Source organism: Panthera onca, chromosome F1, assembly GCF_046562875.1.
Source record: "Panthera onca isolate mPanOnc1 chromosome F1, mPanOnc1 haplotype 2, whole genome shotgun sequence".
Classification (NCBI taxonomy): Eukaryota; Metazoa; Chordata; class Mammalia; order Carnivora; family Felidae; genus Panthera; species Panthera onca.
The window spans coordinates 993137-1019546 of NC_138355.1; the positions used below are offsets into that span (position 1 = coordinate 993137).

A 26410-nucleotide genomic window follows, 5' to 3' on the forward strand; every position below is an offset into this window, starting at 1 on the left:
GCAATTCCTGTATTAGTTTCAATAATATTCTGATATATTTTTAGGAACATATACTACCCCTTGCACCTTACAGTGCTTGGCACCCAGTGGGCCCTCAACCCAGTTTAGTTAAAAAAACAAACCGTGGGCCTGAGTCCCATCCCTGTTCTGCTCTGAGCATTGGCCATGCCCTGTCAGCTCACCCCTTGCTCTCCTCAGGTGCACGTGCTGGGGCTGGGTCACAGGGTCCAGCGCCTACTTGTGAACAAAGGGTGTGCTTAAGGCTTCTTCCCATTGTTGCACACTCACAGCCTTAGAGTCCCTCCCTTAGTCCCCATGGCCCCCGTGCACCGTGGGGAGTAATAATCCTGTATTGTGATAATAACAGCAGCTACCCTGAGCACTCTGGGTGACAGGCCCCAGGCTGAGGATTTGTGTCTGCATTATCATTTGCCTGTGAGATAGACAGTACCCACATTTTACGGCCGACAGATGGAGGCACAGAGAAGCCAAGTCACTTACCCAAGGTCACACAGCCCCTTTCTGCCAGGTGCCAGACAGGCAGTCTACAGGGGAGGGCCGTGTGCCAAAGCTGCAGATGCAGGAGGTTGAGGGGTTGGTGCTCCCTACCCTGAGCCTCCATCTTTCCCCCAGACGTGGGCAGATGGGGGGCGGCGGGTGACGGGGAGGCTTTCCCAGGAGAGGGAAGACCATGCGGAAGGTGGGGGGCGTGAAGTGCTTGGCCCGGTGCCTCAGTCACCTGCGTGGGTGTTGTGTGGGCTGTGCTAAGTCACATCGCCCCACTGCACGTCAGTTTCTCCATCCATGAAATGGGGAGATGACGCTGCATCCGTCTCCAGTAGTGGTTGCCCGCACCACCAAGAATGAAGCCTCCTGTAATCTGTGGACTTGGGGTGAAAACCTCATGTCAGTATAGGTCCATGGATTAGCAAATGCAGCACAGAGAGGGTTGGGGAGGTGAGAGCCGGGGAGGTTATGCGTGGGGCCGGGGGATGACGGAGAATATGGGATATCTCTACTTTCTGCTCAGCGTTTCTGGGAACCTAAAACTGCTTTAAAGAATGAAAATCTGTTTTAAAACATTGTGACAGGACGCTACGAGTTATTTCTGTGCGAGCATCTGTTGTTGTCAGCGTAGTATTTTTTGCGCCGTCGTCCATTCATTTATTTGCTCATTTACATATTTTATACGTGGGTTTTCATCCCCAAGGACCCAGACACATGAAATGCGCTGCCTCCTAGGGTCAGCTCACAGCTGGGCAGAGCAGTCCCGTGGGCTCTCGTGGGCTCTGCTCCCCCAGGGTGGCACATCCAGGGCCAGGCCAGGAGTCACAGCACTGCAGAACTGCAGCCTGGGAGTGAGGTGGGGTCAGTGGGAGAGGCAGCAGTCTGGGAGGTGGGTTGGGAGCCTGTGGGAGGGCAGAGGAAGTGCCCCATTGAGACGCCTGGACCATGACAAAGATTTTATGCCCGAAAAGACTTGAGCGATTTGCAATTTAGAAAGTGCTTTTCTGGCTGTTGAGGGTAGGCAAGCTTAGTATGCGTGCCAGTCTGGGTGGGACTGGAGAGCTGGGGCCGAGGCTGTCCCAGGCTCCCAGATGGCCACATGCCTGGCCCTGGCCAGCAGGGTGGGGCGGAGGCAGCGAGGCCTGCACAGCGGGCATCTTCCTCCTCTCTGCCAACACTCTTTCCCAGCGCCAGCCTCCCCAGCCTGTGCCTCCCGCCCGGCACTCCTTGGGCATCCCTGGGGCCTGGCCCAGCCCTGTCTGCTGGAGCCTGCCACAGAGAACTACTTTATTTGAGTCCATTTTGCACGTATGGAAATAACTAGAGGCCTCTGTATTTAATTTGGCTCAGCCAGGAAGATTTTTGGCTGTGTGTGTGTGTGTGTGTGTGTGTGTATTCTGAAAAATCTTTCCGAGTGAGCCCCAGGGGTTGGAAGCTCTGGTCGTCTTTATGCAGTAAAAAGTCAAAACCAACAAGGACTACCCTGGCTTAGCTGGGGGTGAGGGTCTGGCAGAGTATATAGAAAATAGCTATATAGAGAGAAAAGGAAGAGGGCAATGCCATACACAGATGAGATCATAGTCAGGGAAGCTGTTTTGTAAACTTTATTGCTTGAGACCAGGTAAGCAGTGGGAAGGATGCAGGGAAAGGGGCTTCTGAAAGTATAAAGCTCTGTACAGATCCACAAGAGACATTTCTGGTTTCCCAAGCAGGAAGTGCTTAGTTTGGTGCTTGGCTGGAGGACACTTATCCTGAATCCCTCTTTTTGGCCTTGACAATCCCAGCAAAAGACTCTCTACTGAGCCCTTCTTCTCTGATCAGCAGTGGGAGCACAGCAGAGACAGCCCCACATGCCTACACAGGGGTTTGTAGCTGGCAAAGTGTGTCCCCTCTTGATTCCCACATTTCTGTTGGGCAAGAAGGGCAGGAATGATCCCCACTGCAAAGATGAGACAACCAGAAGCCCAGAGAGGTGAGGTAACTTGCCCCAGGTCACTCAGCCCAGAAGTGGGAACCTCATCTCAACATGGTCTGATCTCACCGATCTTCCCCATACTCTCTGTGGGTGCTTCTGGAGCCATGAGGGCATTGTTCCAAATACAGAGACAGGCAGAGGAGGCGGCCGAGGGTGGGCAGAGCAGAGCTTCCAACCCCAGGAGACCACCTGAGAGTCCAGTTTGAGAATAAACACCAGGTTATCACAGGGCTCTTTTCTTTTCTTTTCTTTTCTTTTCTTTTCTTTTCTTTCTTTTCTTTTTTTTCTTTTTAATGTTTATTTATTTTTGAGACAGTGAGAGACAGAGCATGAACGGGGGAGGGACAGAGAGAGAGAGGGAGACACAGAATCTGAAGCAGGCTCCAGGCTCCGAGCTGTCAGCACAGAGCCAGACACGGGGCTCGAATCCACGGACCATGGGATCATGACCTGAGCTGAAGTCGGACGCTTAACCAACTGAGCCACCTAGGTGCCCCATCAGAGGGTTTTTCAAATGATATCTTGACCATATGGAACTGAGAAATGAGGGCATCTGGGAAATTGAGGCTTGGTGGCTATGATGGCCACGTGGTTTTGGATCAGAACCAGTGTGGTGGCATTACATTGGTAAGGTCTTGTAAAAGTTAAATACATGATGCAGCAGAGCAGAAGGCCCTGACGTTCCCACTAGCCATGCAGAACTGTGGGAAGTCTTGGATCCTGCCCCTCGGGACTTGGTGTTCTAAATCAGGTTCCCTGGGAATGGCTGAGCCTGGGTCCGCAGATCAGACTGCTGCTCTTTGAGATGGGTCCTCTGTGAGCAGGGCAGCAGGCAAGAAGGTGGCCAATGGGGGAGGAGCAGGCCGAGTATGGCGAGCAATAGGGAGCGGTGAGGACTAGGGCGGAGGAAGAGCATGCCCCATCTGGGTGTGGCTACCCCTGCTCTGTCTGTCATCAGGCAGGACCCTGGGCCCAGTATGGCCAGATCCTCAACCGTTTCTCTCCCCAAGAAAAGTCAGAAGCCTGGATTTGCATTTAAAGGAGAAAAAATACCTTCTAGATGTCAAGTGTGGTGATTTATTATAGCTTTGGAGGGTTTTTTGTTTGTTTCTTTTTTAAATACTCTTTAGGCCCAGGGCTGCTGACCTGGAGCTCTGTGTTGAGACCCCGTGAACCATGAGCAGAGAGACTCTCTGGCTTTCAGGGAGCTCTGTGAGGTCTACAGTGTCTGTATGGGGGAGGGGAGCATCAGGCCTCCCACCCAGCTTTGCCCCGGCGGCAAGGCTCAGGGTCCCGGATGGGCCTCACCCTGCCTTGGCCTGGCCCAGATAGCACTGGGGAGAATAAAGGGCTTTTTCATAGCCTCTCTGTGGAAAGGCTGCCCATCCTGGGCTTGACTGCAGGACTGGTGTTGAAGCCTGATTATTCTCCTGGTTTAGGCCTATCCCCAGCTTAATGCTCCGGACTCCAGGATGTACGGTGAGATCCCAGGTAAGTTGAAAACCAACTGCTCTGGGACTAATGGCGATGCCACTAGGACTGGCCCCTCACCGAGCCGAGGCCATGGCTGGACTTGACTGCAGGGTGTTTGTGTCGGCCCCGGGCGCCTGCCCTCGTGCAGAGTTTCATGGCCAGCCCTTTGCCAGCTGGCTTTCAGCCTAAGTAAAAGGGCACATTCACCAACTTATGGAGTGAGACTCTGTTTCTGCTTCCTGTCTGCTGTCCCGCCAGAGCCGGCCTGGCCTCACAGCCTTCCCAGGATTGTGGGAGATGGGCACAGGGCAGAGGTAGGCCCAGGGGAACTGAGCCGGGGTCCCCAAGGAGTGGGACCGCATGAAGCCCCTGTCCCCCTGTGACTCAGGCCTGGAGAGCAGTGTTCTGGGTGCAGACCACATATCTGTATCTCGGAGAAACATTCTGCAGCCGTTTAATATTTCTGAGGCCCAGCTGCAGGGTGAGGGAGTGAGCCCCATCTCGGCTGTGCAGTGTGTCAGTGACCCAGCTAAGCCTCGCTCCCCTCCAGGCCTCGGGGCCCCTGCTTGCAAACCAGAGAGGAGTGAGCCCTGCCCTGGGTTCACAGGGAGTGAACAAGGGGGCCCAGCTGAAATGCCAGGGGACAGTGTGATAAGGGGATGCCGCCCAAGGGTCTTAGAAAGAAATGAGAAGGGTTTGGTCCCGCGGCCCTTGGTCCAGGGGAGAAGGTCAGATGAGGTGCGGTTGTGGGAGGGTGCACCTGGCATAGAGCTCTCTGTGTTTGTTGAATGGACAGATGAGTGATACTGCCTTCCAGGTTCATGTGGGCTCCTTAGTCACCAGTAGCATCCATCACTCATCCATCCATCCATCCACAAATACTAACTGAGCACCTGCTTGTGCTAAGCCCTGTTCACAGCACTGGGGATGCCTGATCCAGAAACAGAAGTAGCACAGGCAGCCACACCTCCACCCTTCTGGAGTCAGCTTTCTCACAGCAAGAGACAGACTTACAGAACAAATGGATGGAAAAAAGATAGTGAGGTGTGCTATGAAGAGACCCAAGAGCTCGACATGACTGAGACAGTGGAGGTGGCACTTGTAGATCTAGAACCCCTTTTCCTTCCCTCCTGCCTGGGTGACCCCTTTCCTCCCCACATTTGCCATGCTCTGAGCTCCATGGGACCCCCTGGGCAGGCACCCATGCACCATGCGGGGCCTCCCCTGGCCTTGCATTGGGCTCAGTGTTTATGAACAACCAAGACCCTCATCCCCATGGGAGCCCCCAGGATCATAAACATTCAAGGGATATCTGATTGCAGGTTCCAAGGGCTGCCCTCCCACCCGTCCCTGTCTCCAGGACCCTGAATTCCCATCTCCAAAGCCCGTTCTGGTCCTCCGGGTTATTTTAATGGGACTGACTCACAAGCAGAGAACTGGGACAGTCCAGCCCATCTCCAGCAGGCTGGAGACAGATTTTCTTTATGTTTAGGAGTGAGGCCTGGGCTGGGGAGACTGGAGCCACCACTTCTCCAGGGCCAGAAAGATGACCTTGGAAAACATGTTGACAGGACAGGGTGAGGGCCTGGCTGCATGCGCTGGCTTCACAGGACAGCAGACTTTTTTCTTCTCTCTGGCTGTGCGCGGATGAGAACAAGCCCCAACTGAGGAAGGGTGCTGCCGAGGCCCTTCCTGGATAATTCCCTCTAATTAGGCAGGGTATTGGCTGTCTGCAGGGCTCCTTGCCAGGGCGCCATTCACCTGACTCCATCACATTGCCTCGAAGTGGTGGCCGTCCCCCCACCCCAGGCAAGTGGGAAATCGAGGCTCAGGGAAGCTGGGGTTGGAGATTTTCCCTGTCACTCATGTTGTCATGACATTAGGATGGAGGCAGACCTTGCAGAGCTGTGCAGGGCGCTCAGGACCAGAGGGCAAGGAGCAAGAGCTGGCTGCCACCGCCACGCGCCCGCCAGCTTGGGCGTCCAGCCAAATGGCCCCTTTCCTGCTATGCTCGAGAGGTCTGAGAAGACCCCACCATTCCTAAGCGCTGCCTACATATCCCTGTGGCGCCTGCCCATCCCGCCGGGAGCTGCTGACAAGCAGGGAAATGCTGGATGCTGGTTCAGTAAGCATAGCTCTAAAAATAGGCTCTGCTTTGAGAAGTTTATTGTTCAGAGCTGTATATTTTTATATGTATACAGAAAGTTACTCCTGTAGATCAAGGTGCCGGGTAATGAGAGATCATGCTATAGCCTGGGAGGTATATCTGGGCCAGATCTTGTCTAGGCCTCGGCAGGGCAGGCCTCAGGGTAGGGAGTCAGCAGGCCGGGACTGGTTGTGGCTCTCTTCCCTGAGATAAGGGGGCAGTCAGCAGAGAGGCAGCTGGGCACCCATGTAGGGATTCTTTAGAAGCAGCTATTATGGGCTCAGGGTCCAACTGAGAGGTCTGTGGGCCCCCTTCTTGCAATGTGGCACAGGCTTGGAGTGAACCCCCATTTTCTCTTGATTGAGACCTCGGGCCAAGGTATGGTTGAGACCTGAAGTTGGCCATGCCTTGGCCCCAGCCTGCTGGTGGGAGGCGTCAGGCCCCCTCAGCAGACCTCTGACACCCTTCCCTGCCCCTCAGGGAGCAGGGAGACCCCCAGAAGATGGGCCCTACCTGGCTGCATCCCCCCCTAACAGCTCAAATCTCAGGGACCCCAGACCCATGCCTAACCCTAACCCTAAGCCTAACCCTAAACCCTAACACCTAACCCTAACCCTAACCCCTAACCCTAACCCTAACCCTACCCCAATACCAGAACCCTCCACCGAAACCTAAGCCAGCCTCGAACCCTATCCCTCCACTAGAGCTGCCCCATCGCATGGGCCGTCACTTCAGACTTCGAGGGAGATCACGAGTCCGGAGTCACTTCGGCCCTGGCGAACTCCATGGACGAAACCCTAATCCTAGCTACTGCTCTCTCCCCATGGGGACCCAATAGAAAAGTCTGACAACACCACGCACCTAGGGTCCAGAAGCGGTGCAGGATCACTCAGCAGGGAACCTGGAAGCTCACCATGTCTTTTCCCAGGCCTGGCTGCAGCTGCCTGAGAGGATTCCTGAGGCCTCCCCGACCAGGGTCCCATCGACTTGTGTGGCCTTGGCAGCCAAAGACTGATCCTGACCGGCACCCTCCCTTGTGCCCTCAACTGAGCCCTCGGGGAGACCACTGTCCTGCTGTGGGTTCAGCGCCTGGATCCTCCTGTATGTATATATCTATATATCAATATATCTATATATCTATATCTATGTACATATGGATTATGTTTATTCATTGGAGAGAGACAGAGTGCAAGTGGGGAAGAGTGAAAGAGAGAGGGGCACACAGAATCTGAAGCAGTCTCCAAGCTCTCAGCTGGCAACACAATGCCTGACCTTGGGCTCGAACTCACGTACTGCAAGATCGTGACCTGAGCTAAAGCCAGATGCTTAACCAACTGAGCCTCCCAGATGCCCCAAGAATGGACCTCTTTCTTTGGCCACATACAGAAATATGAACTCATAAGACATTAAATAGCAAAAGTAGTCAAAATGGCAGAGTAGTAGGGGGACCCTGGACTTGTCTTCTCCCTTGTACACAGTACACAGCTACATCAACTACAAATCATTTTGAACATCTAGGAAATAGATCTGAGAATTAAGAAAACAATGTACATAATTTGAGTGAGAGACGTGGCAGGCATTCTGTGTGGAGACATAAATTGGGGGTGAGAAAAGACTCAGTGTCAAAGAGGGGATAGAACTCTTTTTGCAGAGAGGAGAAAGACAGAAGGGGAGAGAGAGTACTGCATTGGGTTCACTTAATCAAAGCACTCCTCCCAAATAATTTAACTTGGGAATTGGGAGGAATTTAATATTGCACATTTTTGCAAACATTGGAGCTCAAATTATGAGAGTTCATAAGTGTGTGTCATTTTCCAGAATCAAACCTGGTGGGATGTGATGCTCCTGGGGTTGGGGCAGAGGCACAGAGCAGAAAGCATGCTGTGGGGAAATCCTGGTTTGCACTGGCAGAGAATGTTCCCCCTCCTGGAGTACATTTGGAAGAGGGTTTATAGTCTCTCAAGAACAAAAGACCCCCTGGTACCTTTGAGCAACTGTTCAACAGCAAGGACAGAGTCCCACACAGTGGGTACATAACCTGGTCACAGATTTCCCTGTGCGTTACCATAAACTCCAGGCCCTTGCTCGGGCATACAATTGTTTTTCCAGCACAGAAGGGACCAGGTGTAGTGGTGAGAGGCTCTCCTCCAGAGGAGGGGATTGGGTCCACAGCTTGCTGAGTCCTGTAAGATTTGGAGTTTTTAATACCAGCCATGCACCAGAGATAAAACACAGGAGAGCTGTGATGCCAGGCATGTCAATGTCCCAGGCAGAGATGAGTTGAGGGCAGAAATATGATGGAAACCTGAGACATAGAAGAGGAGATTTCTTTTCTGTTATGGATCCCTGAACAACAGTGGGCGTGAGATCTCCCACCTGGGACAGAAGAGCAAGGTGATGCCATCTTCCCTCTTCGCCCACTGCCCACTTGCAAGGTCAGAATTCAGAGAGCAATTCAACACCCCTAGTGGAGGCTGGGGCTGCTTATATCAGCCACCTTCTACTCATCCACCACCCCCCTGTCGTGCGGGTTCTCTTTACCAGGACAGTTCTGCCAGCAGACATTTCCCCCAGGGAACCAAGACAGTCCTTCCTGTCATGGATGCACCAGGTCTTCTGATCACAAAGTGCTCCAAATTATCAGCTCTAGTGTGGTGGAAATAGCACCAGCGTTTTTCTTTTTTTTTCTTTTTTTCTTTTCTTCTTACTTTTCTTTTTTTCCTTTCCTTTCCTTTCCTTTCCTTTCCTTTCCTTTCCTTTCCTTTTCCCTTTCCCTCTTCCCTTCCCTTCCCTTCCGTTCCCTTCTCTTCCCTTCCCTTCCCTTCCTTTCCTTTCAATTACTTTCCTTTCCTTTTTTTCTTTTCCTTTGAGATGCAGCAAAGTTAGTCCTAAGAAGAAAATACAATGCAATCCACTCCTATCTCAAGGAACAAGAAAACTCAGTAGAACAGATCAATGAATCGAAGAGCCTTTTTTCTTTATGAAAAAAAAAATTGATAATGGTATAGCTAGACTTCTCAAAAAGAATAGAGTGGTCCCAAATAAATGAAATCTCAAATGAAAAATAACAGACCACAATCAACACCACAGAAATATAATCAATTATTATAGAATAGTATGAAAAATGATATGCCAACAGTCTGGACAACCTAGAGGAAGTGGACAAAATCTTAGACACCACACCCTACAACAACTCAAAATGGGAAGTAATAGAAAATTTTTACAGACCCATCACTAGCAAATAAATTGAATCAATTATAAAAAATATCCTAAAAAAATAAGAGTCCTGGTCCAGTTGGCTTACCAGGGGAATTCTACCAGATATTTAAAGCAGATTTAATATTGCTTCTTTGAGAAGGATAGGATCCAAAAAAGTAGAAACGGAAGGAAACCTTCTGGACTCATTCTATAAAGTGAGCATTACCTTGATTCTTAAACCAGGCAGAGACCTCACAAAAAAGGAGAATTACAGACCAATATCCATGATGAACATGGATGCAAAAATTCTCAAGAGGATAATATCATATCGATATCAATAGTACACAAAAATTATTCACCGTTATCAAGTGGCATTCATTCCTAGGCTGTAGGACTGCTTCAAAATTACAAAATTAATCAAGTGAAACAACACAGTAATAGAAGAAAAGAACCATATGACTCTGTCAATAGATGCACAAATGGCATTTGTCAGAATACAGCATCCTTGATTTTTTTAATTTTTAATTTTTAAAATTTTATTTTTAATATACTTTACTGTCAAATTGATTTCCTTTCAACACCCACTGCTCATCCCAACAGGTGCCCTCTTCAATGCCCATCACCCACTTTCCCTCTCCCCACCCCCCCATAAACCTTCAGTTTGTTCTCTGTATTTAAGAGTCTCTTAAGGTTTGCTTCCTTCTCTCTCTGTTTATAATTTTCCCCTTCCCCTCCCCCATGGTCTTCTGTTAAGTTTCTCAGGATCCACGTAGGAGTGAAAACATATGGTATCTGTCTTTCTTTGACTGACTTATTTCACTTAGCATCATTTTTTAACAAAAATCCTCAAGAAATTCGAGATAGAAGGAACGTACCTTAACATGACAAAAACCATATATGAAAAGCCCACAACTAATATCATCCTCAATAGGGGAGCAGTGAGAGCTTTCCCCATGAGATCAGGAACACTACAGGGATGTCCACTCTCACCACTGTTGTTTAACATAGTGTAGGTAGTCCTAGGCTCCCTCAGCAATCAGACAACAAAATGAAATAAACGACATCCAAATTGGCAAAGAAGAGGTCAAACTTTCATTTTTCTTAGATGACATGATACTCTACATAGAAAACCTGAACGACTCCACCAAAAAGTTTCTAGAACTAATACATGAATTCAGCTAAGTGGCAGGGTACAAAATCATTGTACAGCAATCGGTTGCATTTCAATACACCAATAATGAAACAACAGAAAGAGAACTCAAGAAATTGATCCCATTTACAATTGCACAAAGAAACATAAAGGACCTAAGAATAAATGTAACAAAGATGTAACGACCTGTGTGCTGAAAACAATAGAAAACTTTTGAAGAAAATTGAAGAAGATCCAAAGAAATAAAAAAAAAAAAATCCATGCTCATGGATGGAAGAACAAATATTGTTAAAATATCAATACTACTCAAAGCAATCTATAAATTCAATGCAATCCTAATTAAAATTGCACCAGAATTCTTCTCAAAGCTAGAACAACCCTAAAATTTGTATGGCACTACACATGAATCGAAATAGCCAAAGTAACATTGAAAAAGAAAACCAAAGCATGAGACATCACAATTCTGGACTTGAGCTTCTACCAAAAGCTGTAATCAACACGACAGTATGTACTGGCACAAAAAAAGACACATAAACCAATGGAATAGGATAGATAATCTAGAATTGGACCCACAAATATATGGCCAAGTAATCTTTGACAAAGTAGGAAAAAGTATCCACTGGATAAAAGACAGTCTCTTTAGCAAATGGTGCTAGGAGAGCTAAGTAGCAACATGCAGAATGAAACTGGACCAATTTCTTACACCATATACAAAAATAAACTCAAAAGGAATGAAAGACCTAAAAGGGAGGCAGGAAACCATCAAAACTGTAGAGTAGAAAACAGGCAACAACCTCTGTGATGTCGGTCAAAGAAACTTCTTACTTGACATGTCTCTGAAGGCAAGGGAAATAAAAGCAGAAATGAACTATTGGGACCTCATCCAGATAAAAAGCTTCTTCACTGCAAAGGAAACAATCAACAAAACTAAAAGGCATGGGAATGGCATGGAATGGGAGAAGATATTTTCATATGACATATTAGACAATAGGTTAGTATGCAAAATCTATACAGAACTTACCAAACTCAACACCCAAAAACAAATAATCCAGTGAAGAGATGGGCAGAATTCACAAATAGGAACTTTTCAAAGGAAGACATCCAGATGCCCTACAGACACATGAAAAGATGCTCAACATCAGTCATCATCAGGGAAATACAAATCAAAACCACACTGAGCTACTATCTCACACCAGCCAGAGTGGCTACAATTAAAAACCTAGGAAACAACAGATGTTGGTGAGGATGTGGAGAAATAGGAAACCTCTTGCACTGTTCGTGGGAATGCAAACTGGTGTAGCTGCTCTGGAAAACAGTGTGGAGGGTCCTCAAAAAATTAAAAACAGAACTACCTATGACCCAGCAATAGCACTGCTAGGCATTTATCCAATGGATACAGGAGTGCTGATTCAAGGGCAATGTACCCCAATGTTTATAGCAGCACTTTCAACAATAGCCAAATTATGGAAATAGCCCAAATGCCTACCAACTGATGAATGGATAAAGAAAAAGTGGTTTGTATAAACGATACAATACTACTTGGCAATGAGAAAAAATGAAATCCTGCCATTTGCAACAATGTGGATGAAATTAGAGGGTATTATGCTAAGTGAAATAAGTCAAGCAGACAAAGACAGACATCATATGTTTTCACTCATATGTGGAATTTGAGAAATTTAACAGAAGACCATGGGACAAGGGAAGGGGAACATTTAGTTTCAAACAGAGAGCGAAGCAAACCATAAGAGACTTAAATATAGAGTAAAAACTGAGGCTTGATGGGGAGGAGAGTTCCCTTGATGGGGACTCCCCTTGATGGGGAAGAGAGTCAGGGAGAGAGGAAAATATGTGACGGGCATTGAGGAGGGCACTTATTAGGATGAGCATTTGATGTTGTATGTAACAGTGAGTCACAGGAATATATCCCCAAAACTAGGAGCACACTGAATACATTGTATGTTAGCTAAATTGACAATATGTTTTAATAAAAATATAAAAAATAGAATAAGATGAAATTATGTCTCCTAAAATAAATAAAGAACAAGAGTAAACTAGACATTGACATTAACAATTAATAAATGACTCTTGGGATGCAATGGAAATAAAACCAAAGATGAACAATTGTGACTGTATCAAAATAAACATTGTGCACAACTAAAACCACATACACAAGTTCACACACACACACACACACACACACACACACACACACACAAACCCGGCAATTTAACAAAAGGACCACATCCAAATGGGAGAAGATATTGGCAAAAATTATTTCAAAAACACGAGTTAATAATCAAAATATACAAAGATCTTATACAACTCAACTCTAACACACACACACACACACACACACACACACACACACACAGAGTGATTTAAACAATGGGCAGATGACCTGAATATTTTACAAAGAAGACATCCACAACCAAAAAATAAAATGAAAAGTTAATGAAATGAAATGAAAAGAAATGAAATGAAAAGAAATGAAATGAAAAATTGCTCAGCATGAGTGTTTGTCCAGAAAATGCAAGTGAAAAGCACAATGAGATATCACCTCAGGCCTGTTTTAATGACTAAAATAATTGTAAGAAATAATACATATTGACAAGGATATGGAAAAAAGTGTATAAATTATCATACACTGTTGGCAGCAATGTAAATTGGTTCCACCACAATAAAAAACAGTATGGAGTTTTCAAAAAAAGAAGAGTAGAAATACAAAGTGATCTAGTCATTCCACCATGAGCATTCATACAATAAAACGAAAACCTAATTCTAATATATGTGAATATTTTGTTTATTACAGAATTATTTATAGTAGCCAAGACATGGAAGGAAACCAATTGCCCATCCAAATATGAATGAATAAAAATGTGGCATATGTACAGTGGAATATTAGTCAGCTATAAAAAATAATGATATCCTGCCATTTGCAACAACGTGAATGGACATTCAGGGTATCATGTATTGTGAAATACATCAGAGAAAGACAAATACCATATTAGTTAATTATATTAAATTTAACACAAAACGTACAAACAAAAAATGAACATAAAATAATGAACCAAATAGGGGCACCTGGGTGGCTCAGTCGGTTGAATGTCTGACTTAGGCTCAGGTCATGATCTTGTTGCTCATGGGTTGGAGCCTTGCATCTGGTTCTGTGCTGACAGCTCAGAGCCTGGGGCCTGCTTCAGATTCTATGTCTCCTCTCTCTGCTGCTCCACTGCTCATGCTCTGTCTCTCTCTTTCAAAAGTAAATGAACTTAAAAAAATTAAAAAAAAAATTAAACCAAACAGACTTATAAGTAGACAGAACAAAATGGTGGCTGCCACATAAGTGGTGATGGTAGGATTTGTGAAGGACACAAAGGGGATTAAGAGATACAAACTTCAAGTTATACTATAAATGTCACGGGGATTTAAAAAGTACAGCATAGGGAATATAATTAATGATATTGTAATAAAACTGTATGATTAAAGATGGTGACTACATTTATATTAGTGAGAATAAAACAATGAAAATAATTTTTAAATCAATATGTTGTGAACCTGACACTAATAAAGCATTGTATGTGATATAATTCAATAATAATAATAAAATTACCATCCAACAATCCCTTAGAAGTGAGACAGCAGATTTTACATTAGAAACTTTAATGCAAGAGGGGAACGGAATAATAAGTGGAAAATCCTAGGAGAAAGAAAACTACCAAACAAGAATATTATTACCAGAATAATTGTCCATCAAACATAGGACAAAATTGTCCTTTAAACAAGGAGATATCACAATTGCCCTCGTTAAACAAAATTTGATGCAATGTATCACCACTAGATTTAAAGATGGGATAAAAGCAATAGTTTTAGTTGAAATAAATGGACAGGGGAAAAAATATCTTATTAAAGTAAAAATATCACTGATTATAATAAATATATAGATAAATAGAATATTGGAATAGTTTTATGGTGGGTAAATCAATTATAATACTAGTAAATGAGAAAATGAGCAAATGTATTGGGAATAATAATAACTACAAAATCTTTAATATATACACAACATAAGAAATAAGTTGTGGTATCAGAACTTAAATAATGTGGATTAATAGTAGTGCACAGCATTTTAATGACATTGATGTTATCTTGTTACCAGATTAAAGAGACATTTATGTCCATAATAGTTTTATATCGTATTTCAACACAGTAATAGCAGATACACAAAGGTTAAAGAGAAAAAAATCAAATTGTATCACCAAAGATGATCAAACCACTAAGAAAGACAGGAGGAACATAGTTAGGAACAAGAGAACTACAAAATATAAAGAAAATTGTTAATAAAATGGAAATAATAAGTTTTTACATTTGAGTAGTTTCTTTAAATGTAAATGGAGAATTATGCCAATCAATGCAGACATATAGATTGTTCAATGAAAAAGAAACAAAAGCAAACTAAAAAATATGTTATTTGCAGGAAACATCTTTGATTTATAAACACATAAATCTTAAAGTGAAGGTACAGAAGTAGATATTTTATGCAAATGTTTACAACAGGGATAGTAAAAAACAGGGGGAGTCAGCTATGCTTAAAATACACAGGAAGTCAATATTTGCGACAAGAGAAAACAAGTTCATTACATAATGACTAAAGGTTTGAATCAATAGCATGATACAACAGTTGTAAATACATGTGTCCCCAACACCTGAATATTTAAAGCCAATATTGATACATCTGCAGGGAGAAATAGACAGCAACATCATAGATAATAGACTTCAAGAACCCACTTGTTATAATTGGTATATCATCCAGAGAGACTATATATAATAATCGTTTTAAAAACCAGACTTGAAAAAGATATAAACCAAATGTGTGAATCAATTCCATACAGAACATTCTACCCAACAACAGCAAAATACATCTTCCTATCAAGCACACTTAAATAAAACATTGCCTACATTGGATCACATACTAGGTCACAAAGCAAATATAAAGTGATTTAAAGGGAATGTGGTTATCCCAAGGATCTTTTATGAAAAAAAAAATGAAAAATGATAGCGATAACTTAAGGAAAAGAGAAAATTCAAAATTATATGAAAATTAAGCAGCACACTGTTGAACAAACACGAGGGTAAAATAAAATAACATAAGAAAATTTGTCTCCAGACCATGAAAAAAAAAACACAAAAGTTAAAACACAACATACTAAAGCCTATGAGATTGAACATAAAAAAGTAGTAAAGATGGAAAATGCCTACATTAAAAAAAAAATTTAATAAATAAGATGCCTACATCTCACAACATTTGAAAAAGAGGAAACTGAGGTCAAAGTTGGCAGAAGGAATTAACATGGTGTATATCATAAATATCAAATAGAGAATGACAAATTTAAAAAGTAAAATCAATCCAATTAACAGATCTGTTTTTTTCTTGGAAATATAAGCAGCTTCAGTTTTTTTTTTGTTTGTTTTGTTTTGTTTTTTCCTGGAGTGAGACAGAGAGTGAAAGAAAGGATAAATGGAAGGAGGAAGGGAAGGAAGGAGAGATATAATAACAGATTATTATAACTACATGTCAAAAATGTATACAACTTAGATAAAGATAATAATTCCTATAAACACAAAATCTACCAAGATTGAATTGAAAGGAAGTTGAAAGTTTGAACAACCCAATAATAATCAATGAAACAATATCAAATATCTTTCAGTAAAACAAACCCAAAACTAGATATATTCCAGGATAATTCTATTAAATAATTTTAAAAATACTTAATTGTGGGAGATGCAGGAGAGAAGCATCAAAGGAAAAGACTTCAAAAGGGAAGGGCTGGAGAAGGTGCAAGGCCTTAGGACATGTTTACATAGCTGAACTTGGCTGTGGCTCCTAAGGAATGCCTAGAGACATTAACATCCTCCAGGGCCAGATCCTCCTTCACACCTGACCCTTCCTAGTTTATAGAAACCAATTAACTCAAAATTCAACCTTGAAAAGCTAAACCGCTAGACTGATTAACACACTTGCTTAGCTGACTTTGTGCACGTAGTCTTTAGCAATTATCCTAATAAAGAGAAACTCCATTCTGGAGTCAGGGCCTCATTCTGACTCCAGTATGAGGACCTTCACTTAACTGCATATTGTTTGCGGACTCATTTTTTGAAACTCCAGCCATACTTCCTGCAACACTTAACATTGACTCTTTCTCAACTCTTCCAAAATGATAAAGAGGAAACATTTCTGAGCTCATTTTATGTGGCCTTATTACACTGATGCCAAAGCATGAAAATTACACTACAAAATAGGAAAGCTACATGTCAATACCCTGATGAACATAGATGCAGATATTATTTTTCTTTATGTTTTTTTTTCTAAATTTATTTTTGAGAGAGAGAGAGAACACAACTTGGGAAGTGCCATAGAGAAAGAGAGAGACACAGAATTTGAAGAAGACGGGGCTCAAACCCATGAACCCTGAGATCATGACCTGAGCTGAGGTCAGATGCTTAACCGACTAAGACACCAAGGAACTCATAAATGCAGAAATTCTTAACAAAATAGAAGAAAAACAAACAACACATGAAAATATTCATATATCATGATCAGCAGAATATCTTCCTAATACACAACATATATAAATCAGTCAGTGTGATAAGCCACATTAGGAAATTATGGAGGGGTGACCTGGATGGCTTGGTTTGTTAAGCCACTGGCTCTGGATACCAGCATAGGTTACGATCTCCCAGGTTCATGAATTTGAGCCCTGGATCTCTTTCTGTGGTGGCAGTGTGGAACCTGCTTGGAATTGTCTCTCTGTCCCCTCTTTCTGCCCCTCCACCCACTCATTTTGTTGCTATCTCTCAAAATAAATAAATAAACTTTAAAGAAATATGGATTAAGATTACAGGACTATCTCCATTGGTCCAGATAAAACATTTGACAAAATTCAGCCCCTTTCGTGATAAAAATTTTCAAGAAATAATTTATAGTAGTATGTTAGCACAACACAATACATGCCATGTAACTCAACCTCACATCTTCCTCCTGCTCAATGGTGAAAAACTGAAGTTTTCTTTTTCCTGTATAATTTTACTAAGGACAAAATTCCCCATTCTCATTCCTCCTATTCAATATCATATGGTTATTGCTAGTCAAATTAATTGTATCAAAAATAAAAATAAAAGGCATCCAAATCTGAAAGGAAATTTTAAATTAATATTTATTTGCAGCTGGCTTAATTCTACATAGAATCAATAAACAAACTTAGTAAGTTTTCTGGATTCAAGGTCAACACATTTAAATTTTTATACTACCTATGAAATATCTGAAAAGTAGATCACAAAAACAATCCCATTTTCAACAGTATCAACAAGAGTAAAATACTTGTGAATAAGCCTATACAGGGAGGAAAATAATTGTATGTACACTGAAAAGTATAAAACATTGCAAAATTTGAAAAAGACAGAAATAGTTAGAAATATATTCTGGATTTATAAATTGGATGAATCAATATTGTCAAAATGTCCATACTAACACTGTAAATTACACATTCAGCAGAGACCCTATCAATACCCCAATGACTTTTTTTACACACATAAAAAAATACACTTAAAAGTTTTTTGGAACCATGAATTACAATGAATATGCAAATCAGTCTTGAAAAAAGAGAAGCAAATTGGGGAAATAACACTCCTCTTTTCAATATATATTACAGGCTAAAGTGTAGTACTGGCATATAGACATGCACGATAGACGAAAAACGATTCTGAAATTAATGCACACATATAGAGACAATTGATCTTTGATAGTAGGTTAAAGAGCATATCATGGCCAAGCTAAATCTCCACAAAAAATATATTTTTGGAAAATTAATAATGACATGTAAATGAATTAAATCCCACTATTTCCTTATACTATACATAAACACAACTATATACTAATTAAGATTTAATGAAACCCCTAAAAATGTAAATCTATTAGAAAAAAAAAACATAGAGGAAAAACTTCTTGATTTTATCTTTGGGAATTATTTCATACATGATACCAAGAGCATGTAAACACAAAATTTCATTTAAGCAAGATACTAAGTTCTAGAAAGCTGCTGTACAACATCCTACTTATATTCAACAATAATACATTGTACACACAAAACTATGTTAAGAGTATCAGTTTAATGTTAAGAATTCATTTCAAAATAAACTGAATCTAAAAAATAGCATAACATAATCAGTTCAATGCTTTAAGTGTATTTGTATATTTATTTTATTAGATTTATTAATCCATAATTTAAATACAATCACAGATATTAAAAAAAAACAATTCAATGCTTTTGAAATGTGTAGTGACTCACATAGCAAGATTATAAACTTGGAATATTTTGACCTACATAGCTGGACAAACCTACATTCTATTTTGAAGGATTATTTTAATGTATAACTTTTGTCAGGGAAATCATACATTATATGGTCTTTTCTATATGGTTTATTTCATTTAATATGATGTACTTTTGAGGTTCATACGTGCCATGTGAGATATTATCTCTTTTCATTGTGGAACACTACCCAATTGTATGGATGCACCACCTTTTTCTTTGGCTTATATATTTTATTATTGTTAGAGACCAGAGACCACAGGGGACAGTGAACTAATACAAATGAAAAGCTTGCAAGCAGATGCCATAAGGCAGTGGAAGGAGTAGAAGAGAGGCTTAAAGAGACCACAGGTAAGGAGACAAGAAATGAGAATGTGGCCATGAAGGTACCTCTTTAGAAAAGAGAGGGTGGATGATTACCCACCACCAGAGGGAGTCTACAGGTAACATCTTTCCCCTCCCTTTCCTCTGGCTATGTTCAAATGCCCTTTTGAGTTTCCTGTTCTCTGGGAAGTTGTCTTTGACAGCCAGGTCCATGTGTGTTCTGAGAATACCCTGGATTTTCTCCTATCAGAACACTTATTCCACAGCACAGCAACTACCTATCAGCTATCTGTTTCTTCCACTGTTCTGTCAGGAGCTCCTAGAAGACAGACACTATTTTCTCTGTATTGTCAGTACCAAAGACAGAGCCTGACACACAACTGGCTCCTTCTCTGTTGGGCAAACACGCATCAAGCACTTGCTATCTGTTACCATTGTATCAACAGTATAGATACATCAGGAGCAGGGGAGACACATTTGGTCGCTGCCTTCATGGAGCCTGTTTAACTGGTAAGTGCTACAAAGGGCACCAGGGACATGTCTACAGTGGGAGTGATACATGAGTTGGGGGAGGTGCTTGGTAGCCCAAAGGGAAAAAAAAAAACAACTCTCATTGGCCAGAGGAGGAGGGATTGGGTCTGGAGCAGAGAGTGGAACACAGAGAGCCAAGGAGACTACCTTTTGACCTCATCTCAGAACAACACATAGCCTTTAAAGGTTTTTAAGCATTAGGGCCCTGGTGGTAGCTTTGGCCATGACTTTACAGGGCCAATCTTTCATCAAACACTCATGACTGAGAGCCACCTCACCTCAAAGCTAGATTCCACTCTAAATCCCATTCACCCCTTTTCTTTATGGCTTAGCACACCCCAAATGTATCCCATCCTCCTCCTAGACAGAACGGGTCCCTCTGTGCTTTAAATCAGTTATCTCAAACTTTATAAATGTATACTCCACCAGGAAATGCTTTTTGCCCATGAAGCCGGAACCACACATCCATTTTTCAACTGTATTCATGCTCAAATGTGTTTTTATACACAGCATGAAATCCACAAGACCAGGATTTAGGATGTGGGGATGGTGGCTGCAGTTAGAAGTGACTATTTGTACACAGGAATGACTCTTCTTCCATGAGACTATCTTCCATTTGTGAGCCAGACAAGGGAATCACTAAGGAGACAACCTGCCCATGTGCCACTTACTAAATTTCACTATATGCTCATAAAATAACTCCTATAAAAATCACAAATAAGCTCCAATTACAGACATAGTGCACAAAACAGCATGGTACTGGCATAAAAATAAACACATGGATCAAGGGAACAGAAAATAGAGAATAGAAATGAACCCATATACATAGAGTTAATGATTTACAACAAAGAAGTCAAGGACACAAAATGGTGAAAGAACAGTCTCTTCAATAAATGGTCCTGGGAGAATCGCAAGCCACATGCTGAAAAATGAACCTGGACCCCTATCTTCAACCACACCTAAAAGTCTCTTCAAAATATGTTAAGGAGTGAAACATAAGACGTGAAACCATAAAACTGCTAGAAGAGAATGTAAGTGGTAAGCATCATGACATCAGTGTTTGCGATGAATTTTTTGGAGGGATTTCACACCACAAGTAAATAAATGTAAAAATAAACAAGTGGGACTATATCAGACTAAGAGTTTTGCACATCGACAGAAACCACCAATAAAAATGAAAGGGCAACCTAATGAATTGGTAAAATACTCTCAAATTTTAATCTAAAAAAGGGTCTACTCTCCAAAATATAAAAATAAAATAGTTTCTACAACTCAATAGCAAAACAGCCATTCATCCAATGAAACCATGGAAAGTGCTGACCAGCAGGAAAATCACAATAAAAAACACAAAGAGCTATCACCTCACACCTATCCCAATGGGTTTCACTAAAAAGACAAGAGATAACAAGTGTTGGCAATACTGTGGAGAAAAGGCAATCCTGTGCACAGTTGGTGGGAATATAACTTGGTACGATCCCTCTGGATAACAGCATGGTGTTTCCTCAAAAATTAAAACTGAAACTAACATACATTCCAGAAATTCACTTCTGGGTATTAATCTGAAGTAAACAAAAATGCTAATCCTAAAATATATATCCACACCCACAATAACTGCAGCATTGTTTACAATAGCCAACCTCTGGAAACAGCCTATATGACCATAGATGGATTATGGGTACAGAAAACATCGCGTGCACGCGCGCACACACACACACACACACACACACACACACGAGTACAATTTAGCCATAAAAATAATTAAATCTGGCCATTTGTGTCAACATGGATTGACCTTGAGTGCATTATGCTAACTGAAGTAAGTCAGAAACAAATACACATTATCATTTATATGTGGAATTAAAAAAAAAAACAATAAAACTCCTAGATACAAATAAGAGATTGGTAGTTCTGACGTGGGGTCAGGAAGTGGGTAAAATGGGTGAAAGTGGTCAAAAAGTATAAACTTCCAGTTAGACACACAAACCCTGGGCATATAGCTAACATGCAGCATGGTGACTATAGCTAATGATCTTGTCTATTTGAAAGATATTAAGAGAGTTGATTTTCACTAGAAGAAAAAATGTCACGCATGGTGATGAATATTAACTACATGTTCTGTTGATATTTTCACACTATATACAAATATCAAATCATAATGTTGTATGCCTAATACTGTTATATACCAATTATATCTCAAAAACAAACAAACAAAACTACTATGTAATGTGTAAGAAGATACATGTGAGAACATGAATATTTAGTGACATTGAAGGTAATAATAATGGTGATCCTGACTGGGCACATTCTAAGGATAGACACTGTGCACAGGGTTTCATATGCATGATCTCATTTAAACCACACACAACCCTAACAAGATATGCACATGATGTCATTTTACAGAGAATGAAACTCAGGCTTACTGAAATTAAGAAATTGTCTTAAGACAGCACATGGTAGGGCAAAGATTCAGTCTCAGGTATTTCATGTAAAACTAATTTAGAGCACAAGTGATGGACATTCCCTAAAAAGGAACATACCTGAAGCAGATAACTGCAAACTCAGCAGGCAGGTAGGAGGGAGGGATTCCAGGTGGTAGAACCACAGGAGCTATGCCAGCATCCTGCTTTGGGGAGGGTCTTGAGCCTGTGACTGTAGAAGCCGGGGTGGGGGGGGGGGGGCGGGTGTCTCCTGCTTCAACCTCTGTCTTCACTTCCAAACTTCATTGCCCACCTGAGAACCCCAGGCTGGGGAGATTCTGATTGGCTGGTCCTCTATGACATCATGTGTGCACTGGACATCCACCTGGGATGCTGCCATGATGGTATTTGTGATGCAATCCTCCTTTACTCTAATGAGTGTCCATGAGCACACAGTAACACACAGAAACTAGCAAATGCTAGTACAAACATGGGCGTATAGTACACAGACTAGTTCACATTAGCATGTCTAGCACACTCTACTACTCACTAGCACACAATAGCACACAAGCTAGTACTCATACTAGGACAAATATAAGTACACAGCTAGTACATGCACTAGTACACACTAGTATACAACTGGTGTATGTCAGTACACATAGTAGTATGTTCAGTACATACTACTACACATCAATACACAATAACACACATGCTATACTGAACCTAGTACACAGACTTGCAAACCTATTACACATTAGCACACAAGCTAGTACTAGTGCACACTAGTGAACACACTGGCATCGACTAGTATACACACTAGTACATACTAGCATACATTAGCACATCTCATACACACTAACACATACTAGTACACATACTAATTTCCAAATATTAGTTCACACGAGTACACCTATGAGCACACACACTATCATATGCAAGTACACATGCTAGTATACACATGAGCACACACAAGCAGTAGTTGTACACTCACTGGCACGCCTAGGACACATATTAGCACACACCCTAGCAGGCACAAGTACACATGCTAGTATACAAAGTTTCCACACTAGCACTAGCTGTAGGCTCACTGGCACACCTAGAACACATACTAGCACACAATAGCAGAAACAATTACACACACTAGTATACACACATTTACACACTGGCACTAGCTGTATGCCCATTGGCACACCTAGGACACATTAGCACACACAACAGCAGACGTAAGTACACATGCTGGCATGTGCACTAATGTGCACTAACACTACTAACAGTACACACACGGAAATCCTGGAACACATCAAGTGGGAAGTCCGACACAAAACTTGTGACGTGTGTGTCTAAATGCCCAATTTACCTCTCTCAGTACTAAAAATATGCACTGCAAGGGGTGCCTTGGTTGCTCAGTCAGTTAAGTGCCTAGCTCTTTTGGCTCAGGTAATGATCTCACATTTCCTGTGTTTGAGCCTCATATCGGGATCTGTTCTGACAGTGTGGACCCTGCTTGGATTCTCTTGCTCCTTCCCTCTCTCTGTCGCTCCCCTGCTCTATCTCTCTATCTCAAATAAATAAATAATTTTGGATTCTAATTAAAAGTAGCTGGCAATTGAAGAGTGTAATTTGTGATTTTTCAATTGCATTTACTTTCCTGAAGGTGTCTTATGTATAAGTTCAAGTCTGCAAAAAGAATCAGGCAGGTACAAAATATCAATTTGTGGCTTTCAACAAGAATTCAGTAATTTATCATAATTAACAATAATAATTTCCAAAATGATCTTTTTGGCTTGCTATTGACCACCGTAAACAAAGAAATGAGATGGTTTTCTTTTTTAGGTACAACTGGTTCTTTGGTAAAAACATAATTTAATGTTTTTATGAAAGAGAAATATAAAACACTTTTCTACAGCAGTTTCTCAGTTAGGAGCCATGATCATAGAAATGTGTAAGTACCAACACTCACACACACAACCTGTGTCAGATGCTTTGATAAGCTAGGAACACAGATATAGGGTAAAGTTAGAAAGAAAGGGAAGTAAAAGGCATCCACATAGAGAGGATATTTACACACATCTGATGAAGTGGGGCACTTATTTTCAATCCATTTTGATATGTTTATACTAAAGTTTTCACACTGCTGTGGTGTATATCTTTTTTTAATTTTTTTTAAAAAAATGTTTTTATTATTTATTTTTGAGACAGAGCATGAGCAGGGGAGGGGAAGAGAGAGAGGGAGACACAGAATGTGAAGCAGGCTCCAGGCTCTGAGGTGTCAGCACAGAGCCCGACATGGGGCTTGGGTTCACGGATGGTGAGATTATGACCTGAGCTGAATTCGGACACTTAACCGACCGAGCCACGCAGGTGCCTCTAGTGCTGTGGTGTATTTCAGGAATACAGCACACTTCAGGGCTCCCCTTGGCATATCTGCTCCTGGAATATATGGAAACAGAGTGGGAGGCAGGGAGTGGATGAGAACTCCCCTCCCTGTACTTATGTGAGCACAGAGTGTTTCATTTGGACAAGTGCTTGGGTCACTGCAGTGTAAGCCCAGTCCTTTCAGTGATGTTATCATTAAGACACTCAGTCTTACTTACATAAACTTCAGAGTGTTCCCAACACAGAAAAAATGATGGACATTTCTGTTTTTGCTAGGCCACTCACACACACACACACACACACACACACACACACACACAAAACAAACAAACAAACAAACAAACAAAAAACAGTATTAATAGAATTAAAAATCAAAGAAAGCTGTATTGAAATCCAAATAGAGTAAAATTATATCAGCTTTTCTTCAGTCTGTTTTGGAAACAGAAATATTATTATAACATTTATTGAATATATTTGGCTGACTTCTGTGAAAACATACAAACAAATAAACAAAAACTACAAACACTGTTTTCCTGGGGTAGGTGTAAATAAAGGAAGGGAGGTACAAATAAGATAGGTGACCTTGGTGGAAAACCTCATCGTGGTTTACTTAAATGTCAACCTATGGGTACCTAGCATTGACAACAACGTAGGATTATATGCAAAGAAGCTGACATGTCTTTACACGATACTGGTTATTTGAATTATATGGGAATATAGGCATTGGAACCTTTATAACAAAATTTTGGAAATGGTTGTAAACTCCTTTTATCTGAATGACTGCAGATTGAAATGAAAGAGCCACTTTTTTGAGTATCTTAACATTACCAATTGTCCATTGTGAAAAATGGGCTTCAGAACACTGGTGAGTACTAGGCATTTTCTATTCATAATTCAACTGAGTCTAACAAGGCCTAGTACCGAAGTTGATATTGATGAGATACGTAAGGAGCCACCATTGGCATGAAAGACACAGAAGAACCTCTTTCTGAAGATCATCAAAACAAACAGAGTCATGACAGTTCTCTACCGTGTGTATTGTGGATAGACATGAAATCTTACAAAACCCTAGATAAGATAGTGATGGGATTTATTCAAGGAACACTCCATTCTATAGTATGCTAAATATGTTTGCTTTCTTATGGTGGGGTGTTTTCTATTTTATGTTTATATGTCATATGTGTCTGTGTTATTTTCATATATATGATATTTTTCCAGGTAGAATTAAATTATATTGCTTTATTAATTGATCAATACCAGGATTGGGGTGTCTGGGTGGGAAGCCCATGTGAGGTCCAGGGTGGTACAAATAAGGCAGGAGGGCTCTCAGAATCCATCTATGCACAGTCCTCCCCTCCCCCACTTCTTTATGCCTCACCACATGCAAGGTAATCCTGCCATCCCTGACTATATTCTAAGGGATCAAATCCCTCTCAGAAATGAAGGAAACAATAGACCAACAATTGTAGAAAATTCCATGTCGCTCTGTGCTGACAGCTCAGAGCCTGGAGATGCTTGGGATTCTGTGTCTCCCTCCCTCTCTGCCCTTCCCCTGCTTGTGCTCTGTGTGTCTCTCTCTCTCAAAAACAAACCCCACTTTGGTTCTTTTCTCTACCATCTATTCTAGACACAGGGTTGTGGAAGGACTAAAATGAAATAATGGATGTGTCCAGGAAGTTATTAAAGTTACATTCCAATGCAAAGCATTAATGCTAGGAGTCTGAACTGTAATCCATGACTACACACCCAAAGCAAAACTTTTGGTGGACACAGGGGTTAAACCACTTCCTTTCAGAGGACACAACATGGAGTAAGATACTCTAGAACTAGAGCTTAGAGATGGAATGGAGAGGAAATCTTAAAGTCAAGGAGTTTAGTGGCGGGACACTGTCTTAGAGCCCCAAAGAACATGCAAAAGCCAAACACCCTTCCCCAGGTCCTGGGCTCTTGGAA

General features: G+C 41.8%; 1 long non-coding RNA gene across 1 annotated transcript in view; it reads left to right on the forward strand.

Moving 5' to 3' along the window:
• Window positions 1–26410, forward strand: part of LOC144614857 (uncharacterized) — a 715444-nt gene that overhangs the window by 47816 nt on the left and 641218 nt on the right. The window contains exon 2 of the long non-coding RNA XR_013553092.2: window positions 7030–7202. This is a non-coding gene — a long non-coding RNA (uncharacterized LOC144614857). The remainder of the gene's footprint in view (window positions 1–7029; window positions 7203–26410) is intronic.